Source organism: Ambystoma mexicanum, chromosome 1q (genome assembly GCF_040938575.1).
Source record: "Ambystoma mexicanum isolate Mex_15411 chromosome 1q, UKY_AmexF1_1, whole genome shotgun sequence".
NCBI classification, from domain to species: domain Eukaryota; kingdom Metazoa; phylum Chordata; class Amphibia; order Caudata; family Ambystomatidae; genus Ambystoma; species Ambystoma mexicanum.
In genome coordinates, this window is record NC_090922.1 from 1544847361 (window position 1) to 1544873966 (window position 26606).

The window sequence follows — 26606 nt, forward strand, 5'->3', positions numbered from 1 at the left end:
TTAGTGTCCTCTCTCCACGCATGCGCTATAGGGCCATCTTTCGCTGAGCATTTCCGGAAACGTCTCCTCGCCCGGCGGGTCCCACAGGGACACGTTGTGTTACTGGGCATGCGCGCTGCGCGTCTCCTCTGCGCATGTGCTTTTAGGCATTTGTTGCAGTGTCTTCTCTCCACGCATGCGCTCCAGGGCCTCTTTTCTCCGAGCACGTCTGGAAGCGTCTCCTCGCCTGGAAAGACCTGCTACGTGCGGTTGTGTGTTATGGGGACATGCACTATTCCTATCCCCGCTGTGCGCATGCGCTACCGGGCACGCGTAGGTCGTGCCTCCTCTCTACGCATGCGTTTTAGCACCATCTTTTCTTTGCGCATGACCAGATGCGTCTCTGGGCATGCTCTGTGCAGAGCTTTTTCCTGCGCATGCGCTCTTAATGTTTATCTCCGCTCATGAGCGTTTGAACTATCGCGTCACCGCGCATGCGTTCTGATCCGCTCTGGCTCAAGGCACTGCTGATAGCTTGGGTGGTTCAGGCCCCTGCAGTCCCTCACACAGCGAGTCCCTCCCTCGCTGAAGGTGTCCTGGGAGCTGGCTGAGCTCCTGTTCATCGCTCAGAGTCGCCTCCTCTGCCTCCTGCTCAGTTAACGCCTAAAAAGTACATTTTGAAGCAGAGCAAAGCAGGACAAGTCATGAAGGAGTAATGGCAGCATCATTTTAACAAAGGTGAGTGACAAGCTTGCCTACATTCCAAAATGCAAAACCTGGAGATCTCCGTCACCTGATGCACCGCCCACAAGTTTGCAAGGTGTTAGGTAAAGATTTGGGGCAGTACCCTTAGGGTGCACTACAACAACCTTAGCCTCCTGGAAATAGGGACCCAGCATGCATTTGGTATAAGCCTGAACTACACAGGTTGGTAGTGTGGCTGAGCAGCCAGGCTTATCTCAAGAGGGGTCAATGTGAGCAGTAGGGTGGTTGCACAGAGATTCACAGTGACAAGTATTCAAACAAACACTGATACTCAAGGTTTCTTGATAAAACAATTAGTAATGTATTAACCCGTCATTTAAAGCAGCCTCTGTTAGGCAGAATCATATGCAGTACTCTTTAGGAACACCACACACAATTAAGACAAGTGACAGTACAATTTCACCATTGGTACAAGCCTGTACTACACAGTAAATTGGTAGCGATGGCTGAGCAGCCAGACTTATCTCAAGAGTAAGTGAGCAGTATCAAATAGTTACACAAAGGATAGCAATTACTAAGATTCAAACAAACACTGACTCAAGGTTTCTGAGTAAAAGAATATACATTTATTTACACATCATTTGTAAAACAATTCACTAAAGTAAAGCAGTAGAAAAATCACACTCTTAATATACTACACACCACCCATTAGATTCTGGACAAGTTAGGCACAAAATGAAGTGTGAGCAAAATGGCACTCCAGCAATTTAAAAGGGAGGGAAAGACAAGGTTAGACAAAAGTTGAGCAACACCAACAAGTAAGTAAGCAGGGCAATCTAGAAAAGGCTACTACGGTGAGGAAATCAAATCAAGAGGCTTGAGCCAAAGTCAATGGACCAGAGTCTTTGCAGAGGATCACACAGTTCAGAGTAGTTTGCGGTTAAGTCTTTGCCAAGAATTCGGAATGAAGTTGGTCGAAAGAAAAGTTACTTTAAAGAATAGAGAAAGACAAGCCCTCGGATTGGCGAAAGATTTCAAACACTTTCACCGCAGTCGGGCGGAATGAACAACCGGGTTTGAACAGTACCTTAAATGAAGAAGAAGGTTGTAGCTGAGGAAGAAGTTCCTGGCAGGTCCTGCAGGCTCACGGTTCCTGAAGCGACTGTTGGACTGACACGAAGTAGGAACACTGGAGGGTCCTGCACTGCCCAGGGAGGAAACCACCAGCAGAGCAAAGCAACGAATAAAAGGTGTGCTCCTGAAAACCCAAGTAGGTTCCGATCCTCCTGGCTATCCGGTTCACTGTAGCTGTGCACAGTAAATTAGAGCAGGGGAGGGAGACCTGGCTTGCAGTTTGGCAAACTGGTTGGTCCCACCAGCTCAAGGGCAGAATATTCCTTGCAGATCTTCCCTGTCATCGAAGTTTGGAGATTCGGACCTGCAGCAGGGCTTCACCGGGATGTTCAGTCGTGGTAGAGGTCCTTTTCTGTCAGCTTCTCTTCGGTTCTCTCGATCCAGTGGCGACTCTGCTTTCTCAGTCCCAGAGACCTGCTTTTTATGCAGTTTTCCCTGAATTCACACAGCCTGGCTGTCAATCACACAGCAGGGTGGCTGTCCCGGCGGGACAGTCACCACAACCAATCATACAGAGTGCGACATGGGTCTCCAAGGAGACCCTGTGCAGGGAGTCTCAAACCCCTCCCTCACATCCTGTCCCCCTCAGACATCCAGGCACCAAAGGAGGGTTCTGTGCCGAAGGACGGTGAACAAAGGAACCAAACCTGGTTTGGCGCATACAGTAAAACACGAGAAATACCTTTACAAAAAAAATGGCGAATAAACCCAGCCGGAACCAATTAAAAGTAAATAGGGTCCAGCGGATTTAAGTCCGAGGATACTAACTTAGCCTAAAACAGTACCAAGGCTATTTAAATAGACTGCGGTTGGAAAAATAGGGTAGATACCACTGCCACCAGCCAAATCTTAAAGAAAGGGGAACGAAATAATGTTCCATGAGAAACAGACAAAAAGGGATAACTATCAACCCTTTGCAGAACTCTATGTAAATTAGTTTGTACTGGGTCTGTTAATTTAAAAAGACTAATAAAGTCAATGGCAAATTTACATCTTCTGGGAGACAGTAGTCAGTCCCAGAAAATGGAGTTTGAAGTGAGAAGTCTGAAAAAGGCAACCCTGTGTCACTGCACTGAGGGTGCTGTGTGACACACAGTAAAAAAGATGTCGTCTATGGAGTAGGTGAGGCTCCACAGTCCATGAACACAAAAATGTTAAACACACACAGCAAAACACATGTAAGAGTGGGAAAAAAGGCTCACACTCTTACCAGGTGAAAAAAATAAATCCTAGAAATCCAGCAAAGCTGCTGAGGGACTCAGTAGGTAAGGGAAATTAGCCATTCTTGTAGAATACTCCCTAACACCTTCTTTAGCAGGGAGCAATATAAAGGCAACACTTAAACACACTTCAGAAATGCATACCCTTAGGTTGCTCTGAATCAGTAAAGACCCATTGGGGATGGCACACAGACACTTCCTACACCCTCAGATGACTTAAATATCTAGGACACTGTGGACATTTATATAATACTGTTGCATTCAGAGTAGGCAGAGAGTGTAAAAAGAAAGAGTTATTAGAACAAGCAAGAGATCATAAATATTCTTTAAGCAGATCACAAATATTCTTTAAGCAGGAACATACTTGTGGACTCCCCAATGTATAACAGTGGAGAGAAGAGTCATTCAGAGAACTAGGCCAAGCCAATGTCAATGGGCAAACGTCTATGTGGCAGAAGCACTTCTTGCAGGTGAGTAAAATTCTTTGCACAACGTTTTCCGAAGTCTTTAGTGAACAAGATGAATCAAATGTAAGGCCACAAGCCGGGAGACTTGTGAATTTGAAGCAAATCTACAATGAGAGGTAATCTCTCTCACACTTTACAGTACCTTTAGGTTGGAGTAAAATGCAGCAGATGACTTCTGTTCCTGTGCAGTTCTGCAGATCCTGCTGTTTCGGGGCCTCAGTTGTGGGGACAAGAGGGAGGACTTCTGGGGACTCCTGCACTACAACAGTATGGTCACCGACGGCAACCGGCAAACTTCAAACAAGTGGCACTTCGGTGTTTCAGCTCCTTGCGTCTACCGCAAACAGCAACACTGCAGTTCTTGGCTGTCAAGGTGGGCCTTCCTTGCATCTGGGGTCCCGCACTCTGTTGAAGGGGCTCTGGCTCGGTCAGTCCTGCTTCCTGGGAGTCCAGATGAACTTCCTGGAGCTCTTGGCCAACTTAAAAGCAACACACACAAACTGGTGTTCCTCTCCCTTGCTATTCGGTTCCAGCTCCGAGAAGGATGTCCAAGGCGGCTTACTTTAGAGCTGATTGGTCCCACCAACTCAACGGGAGAAGTCGTCCTTGCAGGGCTTCTTTGTCGATACAAATTTGGAGCTTCAGCACAGCAGCAGGGCTTCATCGTGCAAACCAATGGTCCAGGAGTTGCAGCAGGCGTCTCTTCCAAGTTCTTCTTTGGATTCCTTTGTTTAGTGGTCGACTCTCCCTTCCAAGCCAAAAAGCCTTGCCCTTTATGCAGGTTTCTCCCATTCATTCCTGCCTGGCTGTCGGTCACCCAGCAGAGTGGCTGACCTTGCTGGACAGCCAGCTGGCTAATCACCTTGGGGTGCATTCCTGTCTCCTAGGAGACTAAGCACAGAGAGTATTGGGCACCTCCCTCACTTCCTGCCCCCACCAGACACCCTGGAGCCAGATGCGGGCTTCACTCATGAATCACGTCAAAGACAATACGAACAAAGGCACCAAACCTGGTTTAAATCTCAAGAAGGGCCGAAACAACAACAAATGGCGAAAAAAGAAGACCGGGCCATTTTGACAGAAATGGCACCCATGTGTGCATTATTGTGGCTGCGAACGCAGATCGCAGTAAAAACACAACACGGTAGTAAAAAGTAACCACTGCCACCAGCCATTAATTGTGTAAAGGGTAACATAACATTGTTTACATGAAAAGCTAGACAAAGGGGCTTCTAAGTAACCCCTCCAGCACTCTATGGTAAGATAGTGTGTGCTGGGTCTAGAGAGTTACAATGTAAGTAAAGTCAATTTCACTTCACTGTTCTTGGAAACAGTCGTTGTCCAAGAGAAAGGTATTTAAACTTTTGGGGAAATCTGAAAGACTTCCCTGCGGCACTGCAATGAAGGTGCTGTGTGACACAATTTAAAAATATGCCTAGGAGTTTGGCAGTCTCCAAAAACCAAAAGAAACACAGAGTAAAAATCACATTAAAATACATGAGAGAGTGGGAAAAATGTCTCACTCTCTCCGGGTACAAAATTAAAAAGCCCCAGAGTCCAGCAAAAGTGCGGGGGGTCTCTAAGGTAGAGTGGAATTAGCACATTTCTGAGAATTCTCTCTAATACAAGGCCACGCTCTCACTGGCGTATAAGGATATTGGGGCTATGCACCGCAGTCATTCAGAGGCAGCACTGCACTCTCTCAGCCTCATTCTGACACTTTAACTTGGATTTTCTGGAAATCTGCACTCTGCAGATTCAGAAATGGGAAATTGCTCTTATAATGTGTCAGCGTATTCCTGATGTAAATGCTCATTTCCACTGCAATGTGCATAATGCTGAGCAGGCACACGTTACACAGAAAACGTGCCAAAGAACATCACCAACTCATGCCTGTCAGCATCTCCAGCTCCCCTACCTCAATAATTTCTAAAACGCATGAGTCTGAGACACGCTTCCAGTCCCCACTATCACAAAACACTACCTGCTCGCCTCAACAAATGCTTTCTTTCCATTGCTTCAAAACACTGTGCTTCCACTTAGAATACCGCTAGATGGCAGGAGAGATAGAGGAATGTAATTATTTTGTAGTTTCATGTTAACAGTCAACTTGAAAGGGATCCAAGGGCATCGGAGCACAATTGTGTGAACAAGGAGACGCTGGGACTGCTGGAAACCCGGAAACACCACGCCCTTCCCTGGAGACCCAGGGAAGAGCGTAAAAACCTGGAGTGTCCAGGGTAAACCCGGAGGTTAGGCAGGTATGGTGAGTGACCGGTACTAGAGGGGCACTAGCGCAGTGCACCGACAACCAGCGCCTTTACCTCCTTGTCCCATCTTACTCGTCGCAGTCCTATACCATAGTCTGATGCTCTGACCCTGAGTGGGCCTGGGCTGGCAGCCAAGGCGCACGTCGGAGGAGGATCAATGACTACGCACACACGGTCAATGTGGTTGTGGAGTGGAGAGTTCCTTCAAAGGCTTTCCCACTCCTGTTAATTTACTCCCCTGTCACGCAGTTTCTTCCTGCCACGGTCTCCCATGTCACATGATCATCACATCCCTCCCCAACTTGAATAACAAACAAAACACATTTTTGTCTTCAACACATAACTGCACACTTTAGACTTATGTCTCTACATTATTTCCTTCATCCATGGGACTTGCTGCTTCGATCTCCCGTGGCTTCTGGTGTGGGTTTCCTCCACACCCATCCGCTGGTAGATGCCATTCAGTATGAATCCTTGCAGCCGGGTGGAGGGTAATGGTTTCTGTTGGCGGGAGAATTGTTCTCCGCTTTCTCTTTCCGGGGTGGCTGGTCTGCCGGGGTTTGTTACCGTCTCTTCTGCCTCTGCTCCTTCTCTTGGTGGAGTCACTGGTGGTACTCTCTGGTTGTCTGCCTGCGTTGTGTGACTCCTTGTCGGAGTTGTTGTTCATGTGGGGGGTTTCCACCCCTTGGGTCTCTTGCCAGGTGGTGCTTGGTATCTTCCTGAAATGGGAAACATTCCTTGTGACAGTTTCTAACCCTCGGGATGCCGCCCCTAGTCCATGGTCTCGATCGGTGATGGTCCAGGGTAGTGATTTGTAAGGAAGAGCCATTTTGCTGGCGGGGGGGAGGAGGGTGCACTGTTTCTGATTAGTGTTGTGTCCCTCACTTGTAGGTGGCTTGGTGTCGCCCTCCTGTCGCTGTCTTCTTTTGCGTTGTGCTCTTGCCTCCTTTGTTCCATCCGCTCTATGTCTGCCTGCCGGGGACACAAAGAGTGGTATAGGGGAAGCCCGGTTTGGATTGGTACCTCGGTTTGGATTGACACCCTGAACATCAAAGCCGCTGGGCTTACTTGTGTGGCTGAGTGAGGGGTCTTTCGGTACGACCAGAGGAACCGGTATAGTTCTGGTAGCCATGGTCACCCTCTGTGCTTGGCGATTTGTACGCATTTGTTGATGGAGGGCATACATCTCTCTGCGTCTCCATTGGGTTAGTGCCAGTACGCTGTGATGTGGTGATGCCAAACTCCCATGTTGTCAATGTAATGGCAGAACTCTTTGCTCGTGAATGGAGGGCCGTTGTCACTTCTGAGCGATGAAGGTACACCATGGACAGCAAAAACAATTCCAGGGCCGTTGTGACTGATGCTGCATCAGTGGATTTGACTGGTTTGACCTCCGGGTGCCGCGTGTATTCGTCCACTGCCACAAGGAGATAAGCTCCATTCGCAATTGTGCCATCGGTTCTGGTGGTCCTAGCCGGCTGGTGGCGAGGCATGATGAACAGGTCTCTTCCAGGGCCATTAATTTCTGCTGGATGTTATGTTATGCTATGTTATGTTATGTTATTTGGCATTTATATAGCTCTCTATATGTCATTGGTATGACCTCAAAGCGCTGGTAGGTTAAACGCCCTTGGGGCCCATAGTCCAGGTCACAGAATAAGGTGTCGTAGGGTGCTTGGGTGCACCTATTATGTGTGCAGCTGGTATAATTGCCTGATGGTAGCTGCATCCTAGCATTTAGGTGTGGTGTTATTGATATCAGTTGAATGTGTGCAGTCTGGCGGGTGGACACCAAGACTGGGGTTTGGCTGTGTTAGGCCTGTAGGATGCTTATGTGTGCAGCTAGGCCAGTTTGTCATGGGATAAAGCTGCATTTTATTAGAATGATGAGGTGTTTATGGGATAATGTTCGTATGTGAGCAGCTAGGCCGAATTTGATCGAGGGGTATAGCTGTACTCTAAATGAGTGATGGTGTAGAGTAGAGAATCAGCACAGTGATATGGGGGTGAGAGTTTGGGTTGAGTTATGATCTAAAACATAGGTAAGTAACTTACAGAACTATCTCAGGCGGCCCTTTCTAGTTGTGAGTCGAGTGAGTGAGAGCAGTTCTAATTGTGTAGCACATGCAAGTGAGTCACAGTGCTATCTCAGGGGGTACTTTCAAGATGTGAGTTAAAGTAGCTTTCTAGAAGTGAATCAATCTAACCAGAACACTTCCTAACCGTGTTAATAAATGACAGTATCATAGTGTGCATCCTGTAGATTTGAATCAATGTAACAAGACCAATGTTACAAAGTGTGCGACGAAGACTAGGAAATACACTAGTTAGAAATACACTAGCATCCCCACGCGTGACTTGAGGAACGCTTGTGTCTTCACAACTCCCTGGTGTCCCTTGTGTGCCAATTGGAGCGCTCTCTCTTGCTGGCTTGAGGGTATCACAATGTGCTGTCCTTTGAGCATCAGGCCTTCTGAGGAGATGGATAGCTCATGCCTGATACCAAACAGTGCCTGCATCAGTTCCTGTGCTTGGAGTGTTCGATGAGCAATGGCTGTGATGAAGGTTTTCCAGTTGCCTGCCAGTATTGTCTCCTTTGTGATTTGGAGACACCTGTCCTTGTCAGGATCTGATGCTATCTCATGCGGCCTCATCGCTTTTGGTTTGGCACATGGTAAACAAAAGGGGTAGCCCTATGTACTGGGAAGGCCCAAAAAGGGCGCCAATAATTGGTGAACAAGTGGGGTCTGACCTTCCCATACAAATGTACTAACACACTTCTGATTCTAGTGCAATTACATAGACTGAGGGAGAGGCTTTCATCAAATTGGCCTCCAAAAACAACAAATGTTGAACCCAAAATAACTCTGGATCTTCAAATTCATTACCCATGGCTGACCCAATTGGAGTAAAAAGCACCAACAAGGGGATACAACTCTGATTAGCCACTATCAGATGTCGCTATGAGATTAGCCAATATCAGGAGCAAACTTGGAAACTGTAAAACATATATTGGCTGAGTGCCCCAAATTGGAGGCTGTTTATCGATCTCTGTACAGACAATACTATTATCAGTTTGATTTCATAGCCAGAGTGCATTTTTGGAATTACTGTATGAATACCTCCTCACAAGCCATGATAATCATTCTGTACAATGTTTGGTAAACTGCGTTACCTTTACTTAATGCTGTTGGTCGTGTTTAGAGATCCTATGGAAACTGTATAGCGATGTGTATATTTGTTATTTTGACACAGTGCTGCTGTTCTGTCCTTTGGAATTATTTAGTAATTTTAATATGAGATAAATGTTATGATGATTGTTAGTGTGTTCTTTGCTTAGGAGATTAATTGCACAATGAGATGAGGATTTTCTACTTTGATCATTTGAACGTGAATGTATGAATTTGTATCAAAAATAACAAAGAAAGTAGTTGATATTTTATTGAAGTATTCTGTTGTAAAAGTTTTAGATTAACTGAAAATAACAATTAAAAATAAAAATGTGCCGCTATTTGACTTTGTAGCCATTATTTAATCAAAACGTTTTGTGTGCTTTTTTTCAAAAGAAACACAATTCACACAGACAAATTCATACAATCATGAATAAAACAGAAAGCAAGGCAAAGACAATGCCCAAATCACAAATGTGGATTGCACCCGTGAACAGAATTTGCTAGAAAAATGCAAATGCAACAGCTATAAAGCAATAATTTTGTTCTACAAACATGTTAAGCAACAAAATAACATTCTTTTTAGCCTATATCATATGAAGTTCATCGAAAAAGTGAATTAACCACCCACGGGGCTCCAGCCTGCTAACATCATGTTGGTAGAAATTTTCAATGCTATCGCCTGAAAGATTACTTTTCTGTGGCTCTAAACCAGTTCAGAAGGAATTGTGTCCTGCTAGATAGGAGACCAATATATGGTTGCTTTGGGTATGTAGAGACCAATCCAAGGTCAATGTCGGAAAGTGGTTTCCTGGTGTTTTAAGAAGGACCGCAGGATGAATGCATGTTCAAGGACGTTTCGGCGGGCAGTGGAGGCTACCTTCATCTGGACCTACGGCTGTCGCTCTACAAGAGAAAGGCCCTCATTCCGAGTTAGGACTACGGCATGAAGTAAATAGCTCCATGGTTGGCAACCATGGAGCTATTTACTCCATGGAATACCGGCATGGTGAATGGAGTAATTTCCGGTCCATTCCAAGGTTGGATGGACTGGTAATTCCCCATTCACCATAGCCCTTCCCCATCCCCATTTCTGCCCCCATAGGGCTCAATGGGAATGGGGAAGGAGGTAATTACGGCACCGTAAATTACGGTGCCGTAATTTACTCCAAGGTCACTTTGCGGGTCCCATAATTTACTCCTGCTAAAAGCAGGAGGTAAAGAGGGACCCGCAAAGGGAACTCGGAATACGGAGGTAAGGGATTACCGCCATTGGTGCCCTTACAGGCGCCGGTAATCCCTTACCTCCAACCTCGGAATGACCCCCAAAGAGCGCGCAGTATTAGAACAAGCCCAGAGTTGAATAAATTGAAGAAAGGGTTCATATACACAATGGTAAAAACAATGGGCCTCATTACAAGTACGGCGGTAAGGGGTTAATGGTGCCGGTAAGGATGCCGGTGCCGTTAACCCCTTACCGCCGCTTTACGAGGTCCCTTAGGTTTTACCTGGCGGGCTGTCGGGCACCCGCGAGTGAAACTCGCAGATGCACCGGCACCGTTATTAATGGTGCCAGTGCATCCATACGCCCCATCCCCACTCTGCCCTATGGGGCAGAATGGGGATGGGGAGCCCGGTAATATCACCACCCGCAAATGGGCAATTACCGGCCCATTAAACTCGTAATGGGCCGGTAAATGCCCATTCGCAGGTGGCGGTGCCGGATGCGAGGTTGAGGGTAGCCGTGCTAGCCGTGCCTGTAAAACAGGCACGGCTACCACCAATCTCGTAATGAGGCCCATTGTGTTTAAACTGTAGAGTCATTTTGAAACATAATCTTGACGTGGAGCAAGGTTTAATTTAATGGAGCAGTTCCATCAGTCGTTGGTGTCGAGGCGTATCCACGTGACAACAACATGCAGTTTGTTAACATCCACTTTGACAATCTTTCAGAAGTTAAAAGGATATGGTGCTCAAACGCACAATTCCTTCTTTCCAAAGACATGTTTGTATCAGAAACCAATTCTCTCTGCGTCTTGCATAGGCAGTCCCTATTCACAAATCGCACGGTCTAACCCTAGATCAGGCATTGATTGACATTGGCAGCACAGTCTTTTAAGAAGGTATGAGTTATGCAGCAGTGTCACGTCTACATAGACTCAAAGGACTATTTATAGTCAATTTTGATACAAAGTCAAGGCTTGCATTCCTTGCATCATGGAGTAGAACAGACTATGTGCACTCTACACACCCCATCTCGATGTGTACCCTGTTCCTCCAAAAGGTAAACTTGTTAAAAGAAAAGGAATGGAAACAGAACGTATAAGAAATCTCCCAACAGCACCACCAAATAAACTGAAAGCAGCTGCTACTCCATCAAGTAGCACAACCACAAAACTATGTAGTGCAAACACAAGTCCACATCCAACAGCACAAAGACAAATATGTCTTCTAAAAAAACAAGAGGAGGTCCAGCAAATGACACAGGGACAGAACTCTCAGGTCCATTTAAATTTTCCAACACAACTGCTGTAAACTGCTATGCAAATGTAGCAATCAATCTTCTGTTCCAATTTCCATCAATTCTTCAAAACATTTACTTGAACGGCTCAGACCAGTTGTGTTTGCAAATGCTCCTCCTTCATAGAAGTGCAACAAATAATCCTGACAACATTTACAATGTCTCAGGAATAAGGCAAGAATTGGACTACTGTGCGGGAATGGTAATATTCACCATAAACACACAGGGAGATCCACAAGAATTTCTAATGTACTTACTGCAAGTACTAGAAAGCAGAAATATACCTATAAATTAACAGGCCGATTCATGGAATAAATGTGCGCCGAAAATCCCGGCGCAGAGGGGCCAATACGTGCGCTGCGCCTAAAATCAGCGCAAAGCGCAGGGAAACCAGCGCACGTCGATTCATGGAAGTCCCTGCGCAAGAAAAGCAGAGGACGTGCGCGGAAAAAACGCGCGGCGCAGGCCGGCGCACAGGTCAACCAACGTCGTGCGCCACGGCCACTGCGCCATCACTCCGAGCGCAGCGCACAGCTCTAAAGTAGGCGGGACACAGGGCGGGACACTCGGAATGGGGAATAAAATGGGGCACAACACTCGGAATGGGGAAGAATGTGGGCGGCACGGGGAAAGTTTAGGAGGCAAGTGCGCGGAACGCCCACACGCTCGCATACAACACGTATTCATGGAATAGAATAGGGCAAAAAAGCGCACGCTCAAAGCAGCGCACAGGCACAAACAGGCACAAACACGACCGCCACAAGAAAGCAGGCGGTAGCGTCTCTGCGCCTGCAAGAAATGTGCGCTAAAAGGTGCGCCAACAAATAGCACCTATATACAGACATGATCAATGTCCAATACTGTGGCCCTCCAGGACAAATGACGTACAAAGGGGTACCCACAAACACAGACACGCGCAGAGAGAAAAAATAAACGTGTGCGTGCATACCGGGGTGCGCGGTAAGTTGCACACGCGATATGGCCGGGTACGTGGATTTCAGGGGTGCGCGGGAAGTTCCACACGCGATATGGCAGGGTACGTGGATTACAGGGGTGCGCGGGAAGTTCAACACGCGATATGGCAGGGAACGTGGATTTCAGGGGTGCGCGGGAAGTTCCACACGCGATATGGCCGGCTACGTGGATTGCAGGGGTGCGCGGGAAGTTCCACACGTGATATGGCAGGGTACGTGGATTTCAGGGGTGCGCGGGAAGTTGCACACGCGAAATGGCCGGCTACGTGGATTTCAGGGGTGCGCGGGAAGTTCCACACGCGAAATGGCGGGCTATGTGGATTTCAGGGGTGCGCGGGAAGTTCCACACGCGATATGGCCGGCTACGTGGATTCCAGGGGTGCGCGGGAAGTTGCACACGCGATATGGCAGGGTACGTGGATTGCAGGGGTGCGCGGGAAGTTCCACACGCGATATGGCAGGGTACGTGGATTGCAGGGGTGCGCGGGAAGTTCCACACGCGATATGGCAGGGTACGTGGATTGCAGGGGTGCGCGGGAAGTTCCACACGCGAAATGGCCGGCTACGTGGATTACAGGGGTGCGCGGGAAGTTCAATACGCGATATGGCAGGGAACGTGGATTTCAGGGGTGCGCGGGAAGTTCCACACGCGATATGGACGGCTACGTGGATTGCAGGGGTGCGCGGGAAGTTCCACACGCGATATGGCAGGGTACGTGGATTTCAGGGGTGCGCGGGAAGTTGCACACGCGAAATGGCCGGCTACGTGGATTTCAGGGGTGCGCGGGAAGTTCCACACGCGAAATGGCGGGCTACGTGGATTTCAGGGGTGCGCGGGAAGTTCCACACGCGATATGGCCGGCTACGTGGATTCCAGGGGTGCGCGGGAAGTTGCACACGCGATATGGCAGGGTACGTGGATTGCAGGGGTGCGCGGGAAGTTCCACACGCGATATGGCAGGGTACGTGGATTGCAGGGGTGCGCGGGAAGTTCCACACGCGATATGGCAGGGTACGTGGATTGCAGGGGTGCGCGGGAAGTTCCACACGCGAAATGGCCGGCTACGTGGATTACAGGGGTGCGCGGGAAGTTCAACACGCGATATGGCAGGGAACGTGGATTTCAGGGGTGCGCGGGAAGTTCCACACGCGATATGGCCGGCTACGTGGATTGCAGGGGTGCGCGGGAAGTTCCACACGCGATATGGCAGGGTACGTGGATTTCAGGGGTGCGCGGGAAGTTGCACACGCGAAATGGCCGGCTACGTGGATTTCAGGGGTGCGCGGGAAGTTCCACACGCGAAATGGCGGGCTACGTGGATTTCAGGGGTGCGCGGGAAGTTCCACACGCGATATGGCCGGCTACGTGGATTCCAGGGGTGCGCGGGAAGTTGCACACGCGATATGGCAGGGTACGTGGATTTCAGGGGTGCGCGGGAAGTTCCACACGCGATATGGCAGGGTACGTGGATTGCAGGGGTGCGCGGGAAGTTCCACACGCGATATGGCAGGGTACGTGGATTGCAGGGGTGCGCGGGAAGTTCCACACGCGAAATGGCCGGCTACGTGGATTACAGGGGTGCGCGGGAAGTTCAACACGCGATATGGCAGGGAACGTGGATTTCAGGGGTGCGCAGGAAGTTCCACACGCGATATGGCCGGCTACGTGGATTGCAGGGGTGCGCGGGAAGTTCCACACGCGATATGGCAGGGTACGTGGATTTCAGGGGTGCGCGGGAAGTTGCACAAGCGAAATGGCCGGCTACGTGGATTTCAGGGGTGCGCGGGAAGTTCCACACGCGAAATGGCGGGCTACGTGGATTTCAGGGGTGCGCGGGAAGTTCCACACGCGATATGGCCGGCTACGTGGATTCCAGGGGTGCGCGGGAAGTTGCACACGCGATATGGCAGGGTACGTGGATTCCAGGGGTGCGCGGGAAGTTCCACACGCGATATGGCCGGCTACGTGGATTCCAGGGGTGCGCGGGAAGTACCACACGCGATATGGCCGGGTACGTGGATTGCAGGAGTGCGCGGGAAGTTCCACACGCGAATTGGCTGTGTGCTCCCAGGCATTACCTGTACACCCTCCACGGCCCCTGCAGGCAGCACACACAACAGGGAACTACCCTGCACACCTGCTCATGTCTCCCACCACCCCCACCCCCCATCCACCAGGGACACCCTCCACCAGGCCCCCACCCATGTCTCCCACCACCCCCACCCCCAGCACTGTGGGGAACCTGCCAGCAGGCCCCCACCCATGTCCAACCCATGTCTCCCACCACCCCCAACCCCCATCCACCAGGGACACCCTCCACCAGGCCCCCACCCATGTCTCCCACCACCCCCAACCCCCCATCCACCAGGGACACCCTCCACCAGGCCCCCACCCATGTCTCCCACCACCCCCACCCCCAGCACTGTGGGGAACCTGCAAGCAGACCCCCACCCATGTCCAACCCATGTCTCCCACCACCCCCAACCCCCCATCCACCAGGGACACCCTCCACCAGGCCCCCACCCATGTCTCCCACCACCCCCACCCCCAGCACTGTGGGGAACCTGCCAGCAGGCCCCCACCCATGTCCAACCCATGTCTCCCACCACCCCCAACCCCCCATCCACCAGGGACACCCTCCACCAGGCCCCCACCCATGTCTCCCACCACCCCCACCCCCAGCACTGTGGGGAACCTGCCAGCAGGCCCCCACCCATGTCCAACCCATGTCTCCCACCACCCCCAACCCCCCATCCACCAGGGGCACCCTCCACCAGGCCCCCACCCATGTCTCCCACCACCCCCACCCCCAGCACTGTGGGGAACCTGCCAGCAGGCCCCCACCCATGTCCAACCCATGTCTCCCACCACCCCCACCCCCCATCCACCAGGGACACCCTCCACCAGGCCCCCACCCATGTCTCCCACCACCCCAACCCCCCATCCACCAGGGACACCCTCCACCAGGCCCCCACCCATGTCTCCCACCACCCCCACCCCCACCACTGTGGGGAACCTGTCAGCAGGCCCCCACCCATGTCCAACCCATGTCTCCCACCACCCCCAACCCCCATCCACCAGGGACACCCTCCACCAGGCCCCCACCCATGTCCCCCTGGCCCCTGGTCCTGACGATGCACAATAATGGCAGTAATGGCCAGCATACCCAGCACAAACACCCAGGCAAGGATTGCATGCACCCACATAGTGAACGTTGTGTCATGTGATTACATGACACAACCCCAAAGGCAAGTATGCAAAAGAACACATGTCCGCCACACACACATACACAATGGGTGCAAGTGAATGTCAAAACCCATATCATGACATGTAAGAAACCAAAGAAAAAATGACACAAGTGTAAGATAATATAAAAATGTATTAAATAAAAAAATAAGTAAACTAATACAACTATCTGGCAAAGCAAATAAAAGGTCCATGTCCGGGAACAAAAATGAGAAACCAAAAAACAAAGGATAGAAAAATCAATAGATTTTGTCCAAAGCAAACACATGTAGCATGAAATCAAAGAAAAACCATTACGAAATGGTGTAAACAATATGAAATTAAAAAAATGTATCTCCCAAAAAATAACAATATATACAGGAATGTTCAAGGGTCCATGAGCCCAACACCACTAATGAAACCTAATACTAACTAAGTTAAAAAATATGTACAAAAAAGTGGCCATTGTCCAAGCGGTCCAAAATAATAAAAAGAAATAAAGGAAACCTAGCACTAACTAACTAAAAAACTATATACAAAGGCAGCGGGCTAGTCCTGCGGCTCACTTGGTGATGCTGGCCAGGGCATCCTCGAACTCCATGTCAATGTCCTGGAGGCAGGACTCAGTCCTGGCCCCGAGGTCTCGCAGGGACAACCCCATGTGCTCACCAAATTCCCTGCGAGCCTCCTCGAGGCACTCAGCCCGCCTCAATGCCTGATGCATGGAGATCTCCGCCCTGGCCATGGCGAGCCGCTCCTCTTCCGCCCGCTGCCGCTCCGCACCTATCCGCTGGCCAAACTCCTCCCACACGGAACACACCGCCATGCCAGGGTTGCCCTGCCCTCCGGCCGATGCCTGCCCCTCTGATATTGATGGCCCTGAGCCATCATGCCTCCCACGTCGAGCCCGCTGCTGCCTCCGACGCCACTGCCTCTGCCAGCACGACGGCATCCAGGCTGATGGTAACCACCGACGCCGTCGTGCACGTGCCCTGCCCGATGATGCCGGCACATCTTCCATCTGCTGGGGTCCACTTGCTGTGTCGTCCACCCCTGCTGGACCTCCGACTCCCAACTGCGGCAGGGATGGGATCCCCACCGAGCTGGCTGCATTGGTCGGGGCAGGTCCACAGGGGGCCATGGTGGCATCTGGGCCGGAAGACGGCAAGGAGAACGACCGGTGGATAGCCTGCACAGAGGAGGAGAGGGCCGTCAGATTGGCCAACACATGCAGGAACCCCCCGAACATGGCCGATCCCAATTGGGCCACGTCGGCACGGTGCACTTCGTGATGACGTGCGTGCTCCTCCCGGGAAGCACGCACGGCATCACGAATCACAGCCGTGCGCATCGCGACCCCAATCAGGACCTGCTCCACGCGGCCAGGGGTTCCCACGGCCGCACGTGGAGCAGGCACCTCCACGGTGACCTGTGCTGCCTCCTGCCCCTGGCCATGGACTGCACCACTTGCACCAGCAGGGATGCTCCCACCAGGCCCCATGTGTGCACCAGTGTCGGCCTCCTCCTCCTCTGTGCAAACCACCAACCTGGATGGCTCCTCACCGTCTCCCGCCGTAGCAGGCCCCTGTGGGGGCTCACCCACCCCTTCCGCTGCAGCCGTGGGGGCATCCCCGCCGCCTTGCTCCACAGCGCCGTCTCCGCCCTCTTCTTCACTAGCCGCTGCGTAGAGGGAGACAAAGGACACAAGCATCAGGCTACTGTACAATGGTCCCCTAGACAGGAAGCAATAGCAGATGAGCACCCCTGTCAAAGTACACTTCCATCATGTCCCTCCACAACACATGGGTCAGTCCAGGCAAAACGCACACAGTAACAGGCATGGTGCATGCCATGCACATTTCCATGCATGTCCAATTGACTCTTGAAACATTCAATGATATGTAACTCACATGCATCATGGCTCATGCATATCACATGCACACACTTCACCTCAGTCACATCCATCTGGCCCCAATCACACCGAACACAGGCAAAACAAGGGGAAGTTGGGTGCGTCACTGAATCTGTGCATTGTCACACACATGTGTCATGCATCCATGGCATGCACAAGTCACAGACATGCAGGTCAGGCACACAGACATGACTACCATATATGTACCTGGCATCAGCACCCATCCTTCACCCCCATCCATGTCCAGGTACAGAGACTGGCATGCTCTCATGTCCCAAATCTGCATAGTGCTCCCCATGCCGCATTTCAACACATGCAACAACCTTGTGGGTCACACATCACTGGTCGCACATGCATTACCATGATGTCCCAGCACACATACATGCATACATGGCCCATGGCACACATACAGGCAAGTATCATAGAACCAGCACACCGCAACATGCACTGTCTCACACAGTGATGCTTGGACACTTACCGCTCAACTCCAGACGGGTCTCCCTCTCAAGGATCTGGGCGTGGAGCGCTGGGCGTACGCGTTCCAGGACCCTCTTCTGGATGGAACTCATGTGGCCCCGGCCCCCCTCCACGAGGCGCCGGGCCTTCACAAGGGTCCTGGACCTCAAGTCCTCCCAGCGCTTCTTGATCTTCAAGACGTTGCGGGTTGCCACCCCCTCCGCGTTGATGGCAACCACACAGTCGGCCCAGATCCTCTCCCGTCCTTCCTTGCTGGCGCGGGACGATCCAAAGAGGGCATCATACTGCCCCAGGACATGCTCCACCAGGACACCAACTTCGGTGGCAGTGAAGCTGGTGCCCCTCTGCCCCTCTGGCCTGGGGTTGCCACTGGTGCCAGATGTAGAAGTGCCCGACATGGCAACCCCAGAGGCAGGTGTGGGTGGGCAACTGGGTCCTGGGGCTGGGCTGTGGAGCGATGTAATCCCAGTTGGGAGTCTTCAGTTCCAGCAGGGGTGGACACAGCAACTGGACCCCTGCAGATGGCTGATGTGCAGGCACCAAATGGCAGGGCACGGTGGCAGCAGGCAGGCAGGCAGGCAGCAGCAGATAGCACGTGGGAGGCTGCTCAGGGCACTGGGGGGGCAGTAACTCGGCCTTCGGGGCAGGAGCGTGGTGTTCCGTGTGTTTTCGGGTGGCCAGCTTGATACGGAGTGATTTGGCACGTGAAATTCCTGCACGTCAGCGTGAAATCCGAGGAAAGGCCCTTAGCGCGTAAGTGCGTCAGCACGCATACGCGATTCTATTGGACCAGAGTCCCTCATCGCGTAAGCGCGTCTGACGTGATCCGCACGGGCGTTCCCCACTCAGCACGTGAAGACGGAGCACACGCGGAAATACTGCACGTCAGAGTGTCATCGCGTGTAATTGGCCAAAAGTGCGCGTACACGCCATTGGCCTATGTACGTGTATTTCATTGCGTGTAATTGGCCAAAAGTGCGCGTACACGCCATTGGCCTATGTACGTGTATTTCATCGCGTGTAATTGGCCAAAAGTGCGCGTACACGCCATTGGCCTATGTACGTGTATTTCAGGGGTGCGCGGCCACTTACACAAGAAAGTACGTCAGCGCACCTGTATGCCTGCTGCGTGGGAATTTCCACACACGATTGGAGTGGGAACTCGATTCCAGGGGTGCGAGGCTCACACGCTCGCCTACAACACGCGCAAGGCATTATTTTGCGCACTTTTCAATAAACAAGCCAGATGCCAGGATGAACATACCGTTCCTAGCAGCAGTGGCAGTGGGCTACCAAAGGAGGAGGAGGAGGAGAGTCAGGGCCAGAATATTCACACCCAGAACCAGCCTATTCGGGATGCCTGATGACCAGGTGTATGGGAGGTACAGGTTTCCAGCACACATCATACTGGACCTGGTCAGTGAGTGGGAGGATGACCTCACATCACCCACCCTGTGCTCCCAAGCACTCAGCCCCCTGCAGAAGGTCCTGAATGTACTGCACTTCTTGGCCACTGGATCCTTTCAGCGGACAAGTGCCATAGTGGGTGGTGTGTCACAGGCCACGCAGTCACGCTGCCTACACCAGGTCTTGAACATCATCACTGCACGGCCATCAGTCCGCAGGCACATATATCTCCCCAGGACTCATGCAGAAAGGCGGACGTGCATCCAGGAATTCTATGGTGTGGCTCAATTCCCCAAAGTGCTTGGTGCAATTGACTGCACACATGTGGCTCTACGTCCACCCAGGGCAACAGAGCACATCTATAGAAACCGCAAGCACTGGCATTCCATCAACGTGCAAGTTGTATGCAATGCCAAGGGAATAATCACATCAGTATATGCCAACTATCCAGGGTCCACCCACGACAGCTTCATCTACAGAATGTCTACCCTATGCCGGGACCTAGAGGCTGGACAGCATGGAGATACATGGCTGCTTGGTGAGCATGAATGCCACTGCACATGCATGCATGTCAGATACTGGGTCATGACACAACACCACTAATGATACCCATCACCACCTCCACAGGGGACAGTGCCTACCCTATCAGCCCCCACATGATGACCCCAATCCGGAACCCCACCACGCCACCCCAGGTAAGGTACAACAGAGCCCACATTGCAACACGGGGCATAGTGGAGCGCACATTCGGAGTGCTCAAGTCACGCTTTCGCTCCCTTGACCGTTCTGGCGGGCAGCTGTTATATGCTCCCCGAATAGTGTGCAGGATCATAGTGGCAGCATGTGTCCTGCACAACGTTGCAACACGCCGGGGCCTGCCCGTGGACATGGTGGTGCCCCCACATCCACAACCACATGCACGCCCGCTGCGCATGGGAGGGGAAAGGGCACGGGGGGAGGCAGCCCGTACGCAACTGGTGGCCAACTTCTTCACCTAGGAATCACAGTGCTGGCTAGTGCACACTGCTCTGGCACATACCATCTGACAATCAATGATGACACTACCTGACAATGTCTGAAATTTACTTGACAATAAACTGTCAGATACACATCAGCCTGAGATTGTTAACATGGAAGTGTCAATATGTGTGCACCCCTAGCTACACATACACCAGCAATGCATCACAACGCAAAGACACAACTCCATCAATCTAATATGCATTGCCACAGGCGATTCACTACATGACAACATTGCCATGTCACCCATTCCCTTCACAGTCCCGCCACTGAGGACACCATGTCATGGTATGTGACAGCAAACAAACTGGCCATCACAACATGACACCAGTGTCACAAATAGCAGTGCCCCAAATGGAACATAGCCGCACTTGAGCAGCTAACGGACCTGGAGCCACTACTACACACCTGTGTAAGAGTAATTTCAATCAAATTACACACCAACCCACCCTGAAGCCCACCCAAACAAGACACAATGCATGTAATCAATGGTAGTCTCATTACCTGATTCTGCTGGTATGTCCTCACCGTCCAGATGTACAGTGATGGCGCCATGCAAAAGTGTCAGTGCACATCTACCGACATGTAGTCTGACTCCAGAGAGTATGCCCTTGTGAAGATCTGTGTGAAATACCTGCAAAACATGAGCAACATATGTAAGTAGAGGCACATATCAAACCATCATGCATAGTTAGGTGCAACAACAATGAACACTATGAATGTCTACACAGTATTGACTATGGACTGGCCAACAGCTCATGGGAGTCCAATGTCACCGTGTAATTTGATGTCACTTGGGCACACCCTTTGCAAGCCCATGGAAATGGAAGCAGGAGGGGTGTGGATGTCTGCTACCCAAGCATCGAAACCAAACTCAGGACAAGCCTGCATGTGCCCAGCCACAATACAGTGTATGCCCAGGTACCCACACAAGGCAACACTCTTGCAAAATAAAAATAAAATAGAGAAAAAATGGCCATGAAAGGGCCGGCGGGGGGGGGGGGCACCTATGAGGTCCGAGGACAGGATGCACGCCACAATCCACCTGTGTGGATCATGGGAAACGAAAACACCCCATAGGCTCGTGGCCCACACGGCTACTCTGTTGTGGGAGATGAGTCGCTATGGCTCTGGCCAGACCCTGCAGCTGACTCTGGAGGTGGGGGAGCTGCCTCAGAAGATGGTGTGACAATGGGAGGCAGCCCACGCAAAGCACGAGTTTGCTCCTCCATGGCTGCAAGCAGGCGGGTCTGGTAGTTCTGGTTCTGGGTTATAATCATGCGGAGGTCCCCATGCAGTAACTCCCGGGATGACCTGACCTCCGCACGAGTTGCCTGCATCTCGGCCGAGAGCGTCCGTGTCAGACGCTCCAGCTGCTCCTCTGTCCTTCTATGGGATGAAGCCTCAAGCTCTAACAGGGTCGACCTGAGGTGACGGAGTTCTTCCCTCAGGCCTTCCCTGTGGCGCTGGGACTCCATGGAAAGTGATTCCCGCAGAGTCGCCAGTGCCGCCCGCCTGTCCATGTTGGACGCCAACATATCCTCCCTGTGTGCCTGGCAGATGGACTCTGTAGCCTGCTCCAGTCGCTCCATCAGCCTTTCTGGGGGGACAATGGAAGTGGCCACCCTATCCATGGCCTGTGCAATCATCTCGGATGATGCTGCCTGTTGGGTGGCCATACCGTAGATGGATTGCTCCCAAACGGTATTGCCAGGTGGCATACGGCCACCACGTTGACGGGCACCACACCTGCCTGGGGCAAGGCGGACTGCGCCTTGCTGTGCCGGCAAGGCCTCAGGCTGCAGGACTGCATTCCCTCTCTGATCTGCAGCCCCAGGAACAGGATCAGAGATTGGGTGGTGTGGCCCTGCATCCGTAACCACCGGAGGCTGATCTGCCGACACTGACATCCCCATTGAGGGCAATGGCCCGGCTGCAGGTGGGTCGGACAGAGGAGATTCTCTCCCAAGAACACTCACCTGCGACTGCACATAGGTGTCATCCTCCGAGTCTACACCTGAATACTGCTCGGGGGAGGAACCCCCAGAGACACCCCTCGACAGCACGACCTGCAGCACTTGTGGGTTTTCACCCACAAACACACCACGTCCCTCACTTGTGGTAGGTCGGCCCGGGTTGCCCTCCTGGGACGGCTCAACCACCACATCCCCAGCATCAACAAGTGCTTCGTCCCCTGCAAAGACATGAAAGAGAAAAATGGAAACAGGCATTAGCACCATGGCATGCAACAAGGGCTGATGAACAACAGAGGCAGTAGTTCTACGACACATGTCCCACATGACTGGGAGACCTCCTATGCATTCACCATCACTGGGTCTGTAGGGGAGGCTCAGGGCATACAATGTACAGATTGGAGAGCAACGCCTGCTCACCATGCTGCCTAGCACTGCCATCACACATTGGCCGGTGATTGCCATGTCAAAGGCACATGCCATCACACACATGGCATGTGACATAGCCACCAAGTGAAGAGGGAGAGGAGGGCGAGTTTTTTGGATTTCAACCACTCTGGTCCTGACATTGCATCGTCACTTCAATAAGTATACATGTTGTACATGGATCTGCTAGTCCAAATAGGCCACGATGCACAGTGCCTTGTCTACATCAACAAAATGCAGTAAACAATGTGATTCCACCTCCCCATCACCTGTAAAGGATTCATATTGCATTCGTGAAGCACCGGTCCAGAAATGTATGAAGGTACAGCGGAGCACTGAGGGGTGGTGGGGCAGAAGGGGATGCCAGTCAACAATCCTACTGGTGCTGGTGTCATTCATGTCACGCAAGTGCAGGGGTGGGTGGCACAATGAAGTGCAAGGGGAAGTGGCGGCTGGAAGTGCTGTACAAGGTAAGTAGGACTTGACGTCAAGGGCAGATGGTGTTAGGCGCAGACAAGTGCTGGGGGGGTGGCCTATAGGGGTACAGACTCAATCATGCAGTGCTGTGGGCTCGGAGGGGACAGGGGAGGTACACACTGCATCTGGCTCGGCAAGGTCCTTGCAGATTTCTATGTGTCCTGCAGAGTTGTCACATGCCGCAGATATGTGCCCTTGGATTGGGGATCTCATCTTGGTGAAAAGGGTGAGGCGCTATTGCCTTTGGAGCATGTGGCAGGCCAGTTTGCCAGAGGATGGCCATGATGCAGGACATTCCCTCTCTGCCACCCGGCACCTGTGGTTTGGGTTCACAAGATCCGAGTCATGCCAGGACTCTGCATTGGCATGGGGCTTCAGACAGGTGGTCATGACCGTGGCAAAGACATCCAGTGTACCTGACATGGAGTGGAGCATGGAGTGGGCCCTGTCAGGATGGGAGTGAGCCTAAGGGGGAGCTGGATGGGGGGGAGATTTTGGCAGCATGAGCCTCGACTGACACACACTTCATGGGTCGGAATACCAAGAAGGTGTGTGACAGTGGTGAGGGTGGCTTTGCCTGTGGGGTGGTGAGGGTGAGCTGGGAGGAGAGGAGAATGTGATCACTCCAGGAGAGAGGAGTGCAGAGATGGACGGAGAGGGGAAAGTCAGATGAGATCAGAGCATCAAGAGTGTGCCCTGCAGAATGAGTAGGGACAGACGGGAGTCTAGAGGGTGAGAGGGAGTTGCTGAGGTCACAGAAAGGTCACGTGGGGGCGTCAACAAGCATGCAGGTGGATGCGTACAGCACCAAGGATGAGGATTTCTGTGTCTGGGGACATGAGTGAGGAGGAGAGGTGAGGACACTCAGAAAGGAAGTAGTACATTTGACCAGTTTTCCCAGACACAGTACGCACTGTTTGAGAATGTCAAGGTGTGGTGGAGAGAGACGTCACACAAGCCATTCCAGAGTGGAGTAGGTCTAAGTAGGAGTGACAGTGGCAGGAATACCCTCAGGGAAGCCAAGGGCACACCCCCCCTGCACAGTAGTGGCGGGCCAAGGAGAGGGTCTCCTGAACATCAGGTAGGAGTGTGTGAAGGATGCAGACAGAGCTGGCCGTCAGACATGTTTCCATGAGACCAAGGATGTCAAGGTGCATAACCTCATGTAAGTGACAGATATCGGAGGAATGCCTGATGCAGCCGCAGTGAAAGGAGTGTAATTGTGGAGGAGGTTGACAGCCTTGTAGGACTTACGGGGAGTGCTAGAGATCAGGGGTGCAGCATGTGTAGGAGTTGGAGTGGGAGGCGGAGAAGGTTCATGGGAGGGTGCAGGGAGGCAGTGCAGGATTGATGAGGAGAGAGGAGGGGGGACAGCAGGAGAGGTAAGGAAGTTGATGAGATGTGGGTAGCATTTCTCAAGGAGATTGAGGTTGGCCTAAGGGCCTTGGACTGGGACGCTCCCATTACCATGCACATCAATAGTGGCCTCTGAGGATTGGAAGGAGGCCAGGAGTACACCCCAACGGGTCCCACCATTGATGGTGGAAGAGGAGCAAGGAGAGAGGACAGGGACCATGTGAAGGGTCTATGGGACAGGCAAAGGCATGTATGAGCAGATGTCAGTGAGACTTAGCTTTGAGTAGGCTCAGATGCACTGGTCAGCAATAGGGTGGGTCGCATTGGAGGGCAGGGTGCCCTCATTTGACTTTTGGCAAGCAGGTGTCGTGAGTAGGGCACGATGGTCTGAACTGTAGAAGTCATGGAAGATAGACCATGAAGAGCAGCATGGAGTGTGAGGGAATGGGGCTCGAAACCAGACGGTACCAAAGCCCACAGGTAGGAGGTGGATGTCAAGGCAACATCCACAGTATGACAGCATGTTGGTTGGCATTTATATACAGAGGACGCATTAGCATGTGGTATCATTGCATGTCAGGCATGTGAAGATGAAACTTGAATGGCTGGGGCAAAGTATAGGAATGGTATGTAAGACATCAGATGAATAGACAGGGGAGTATGAGCAACAATGTAGTGACAAAATGACAATTCAAGGGCAACTTCCATGGTGTCGGGCCATATGTGCACTGTTGCCAGTAGGGATAGTGCTGTGGGCAGATGGTGTTGCACTGAACATACTGGATGGGGCACATGGGTGCCACTATCAACTCTGCCACACACCCCCTTGACAGGCACCCAACATGAATGCTTCACACACACACCATGCACATGGATAATACACACATGCATGTGCACTCACCGGATGATGCCTCGTAATCAGGGAGGTCTCCCACACCTTGGAGTTGTCCCTCGGTGACGTAGGATCCAGCTACGGACTCGTGTGGTGTGAGTTCTATTTCCTGTGCTGGGGACCCACCTCCAGTCACCAAGGTTGCGGCATGACTTGAGGCCAGCTTATCCTTTGCCCTGCGCTTAAGGTCATTCCAGCGCTTCTGGCAATCACTAGCTGTGCGCCTCACTACTCCAAGGGCACTTATTCTGTCAGCAATGGTCTGCCAGTGTGCCTGGCGTCTGGCATGTGTGGTCTTGGACCCTGCAACGATGACCATTTCCCTATCATGATCTGACACATACTGAACAAGTGCATTCAGTTCGGCGTCTGTGAAGCTTGGCTTCCTTGATGGGCCGGACTGTGCAGCCGTGCCTGGTGCATCAGCCTGTGCCGGACGTGCACTCTTCCTCTTGCGCTTGGAAGGGGGTGGGGATCCAGAGTGTCCTACGCCGCTGTGGACACTAGGGGCAGGAGCCGTGGTGGACTCAGTACTGGGTGTGTGGGATTGCCCACTCAGCATGGGAGTAGGTGCAGGCATTGGGGGTAGTGGGATGGGGTCAGGCCTGATCTGAGGTGCATGAACTAGGACCGACACAGTCTTGGCAGGGTGTATGAGAGGTGGGGTGGATGGAGCCACACCCTGGCTACGGGGGCCAGCAGATGACCTATCTGGCATAGATGCGCGTGCCCTGATGACACCAATGTGCACCGGTGCACGTGCAGTGGACCTGCTGACCTGGATGTCAGCGATGGGATCACCCTCGGACAGGTCTGGTGCCACAATGGCCTGGTCCGACAAGGGCTGATCAGGGTTGGTATCAGCCACATGACTCTCAACTGGGGGGGGGGGCATGGGTGTCCCTGACTGGTCCTCCAGACTGGGGGGGACAGGGGCACCCTGCAAGTCACAACCACGTCCCCTAGTGGATCCTCCACGGCCACCACGTGTGGCTCGGCCACC

At 52.0% G+C, this 26606-nt stretch overlaps 1 protein-coding gene across 1 annotated transcript in view; it reads left to right on the forward strand.

The window, feature by feature from the left end:
- The first annotated feature begins 499 nt into the window (after nt 1–499).
- Nucleotides 500–26606, forward strand: part of LOC138551705 (zinc finger protein 850-like) — a 156971-nt gene continuing 130864 nt past the window's right edge. Inside the window, exon 1 of the mRNA XM_069642500.1 lies at nt 500–717. The gene's annotated coding sequence lies outside the window, so the exon portion shown is untranslated. The remainder of the gene's footprint in view (nt 718–26606) is intronic.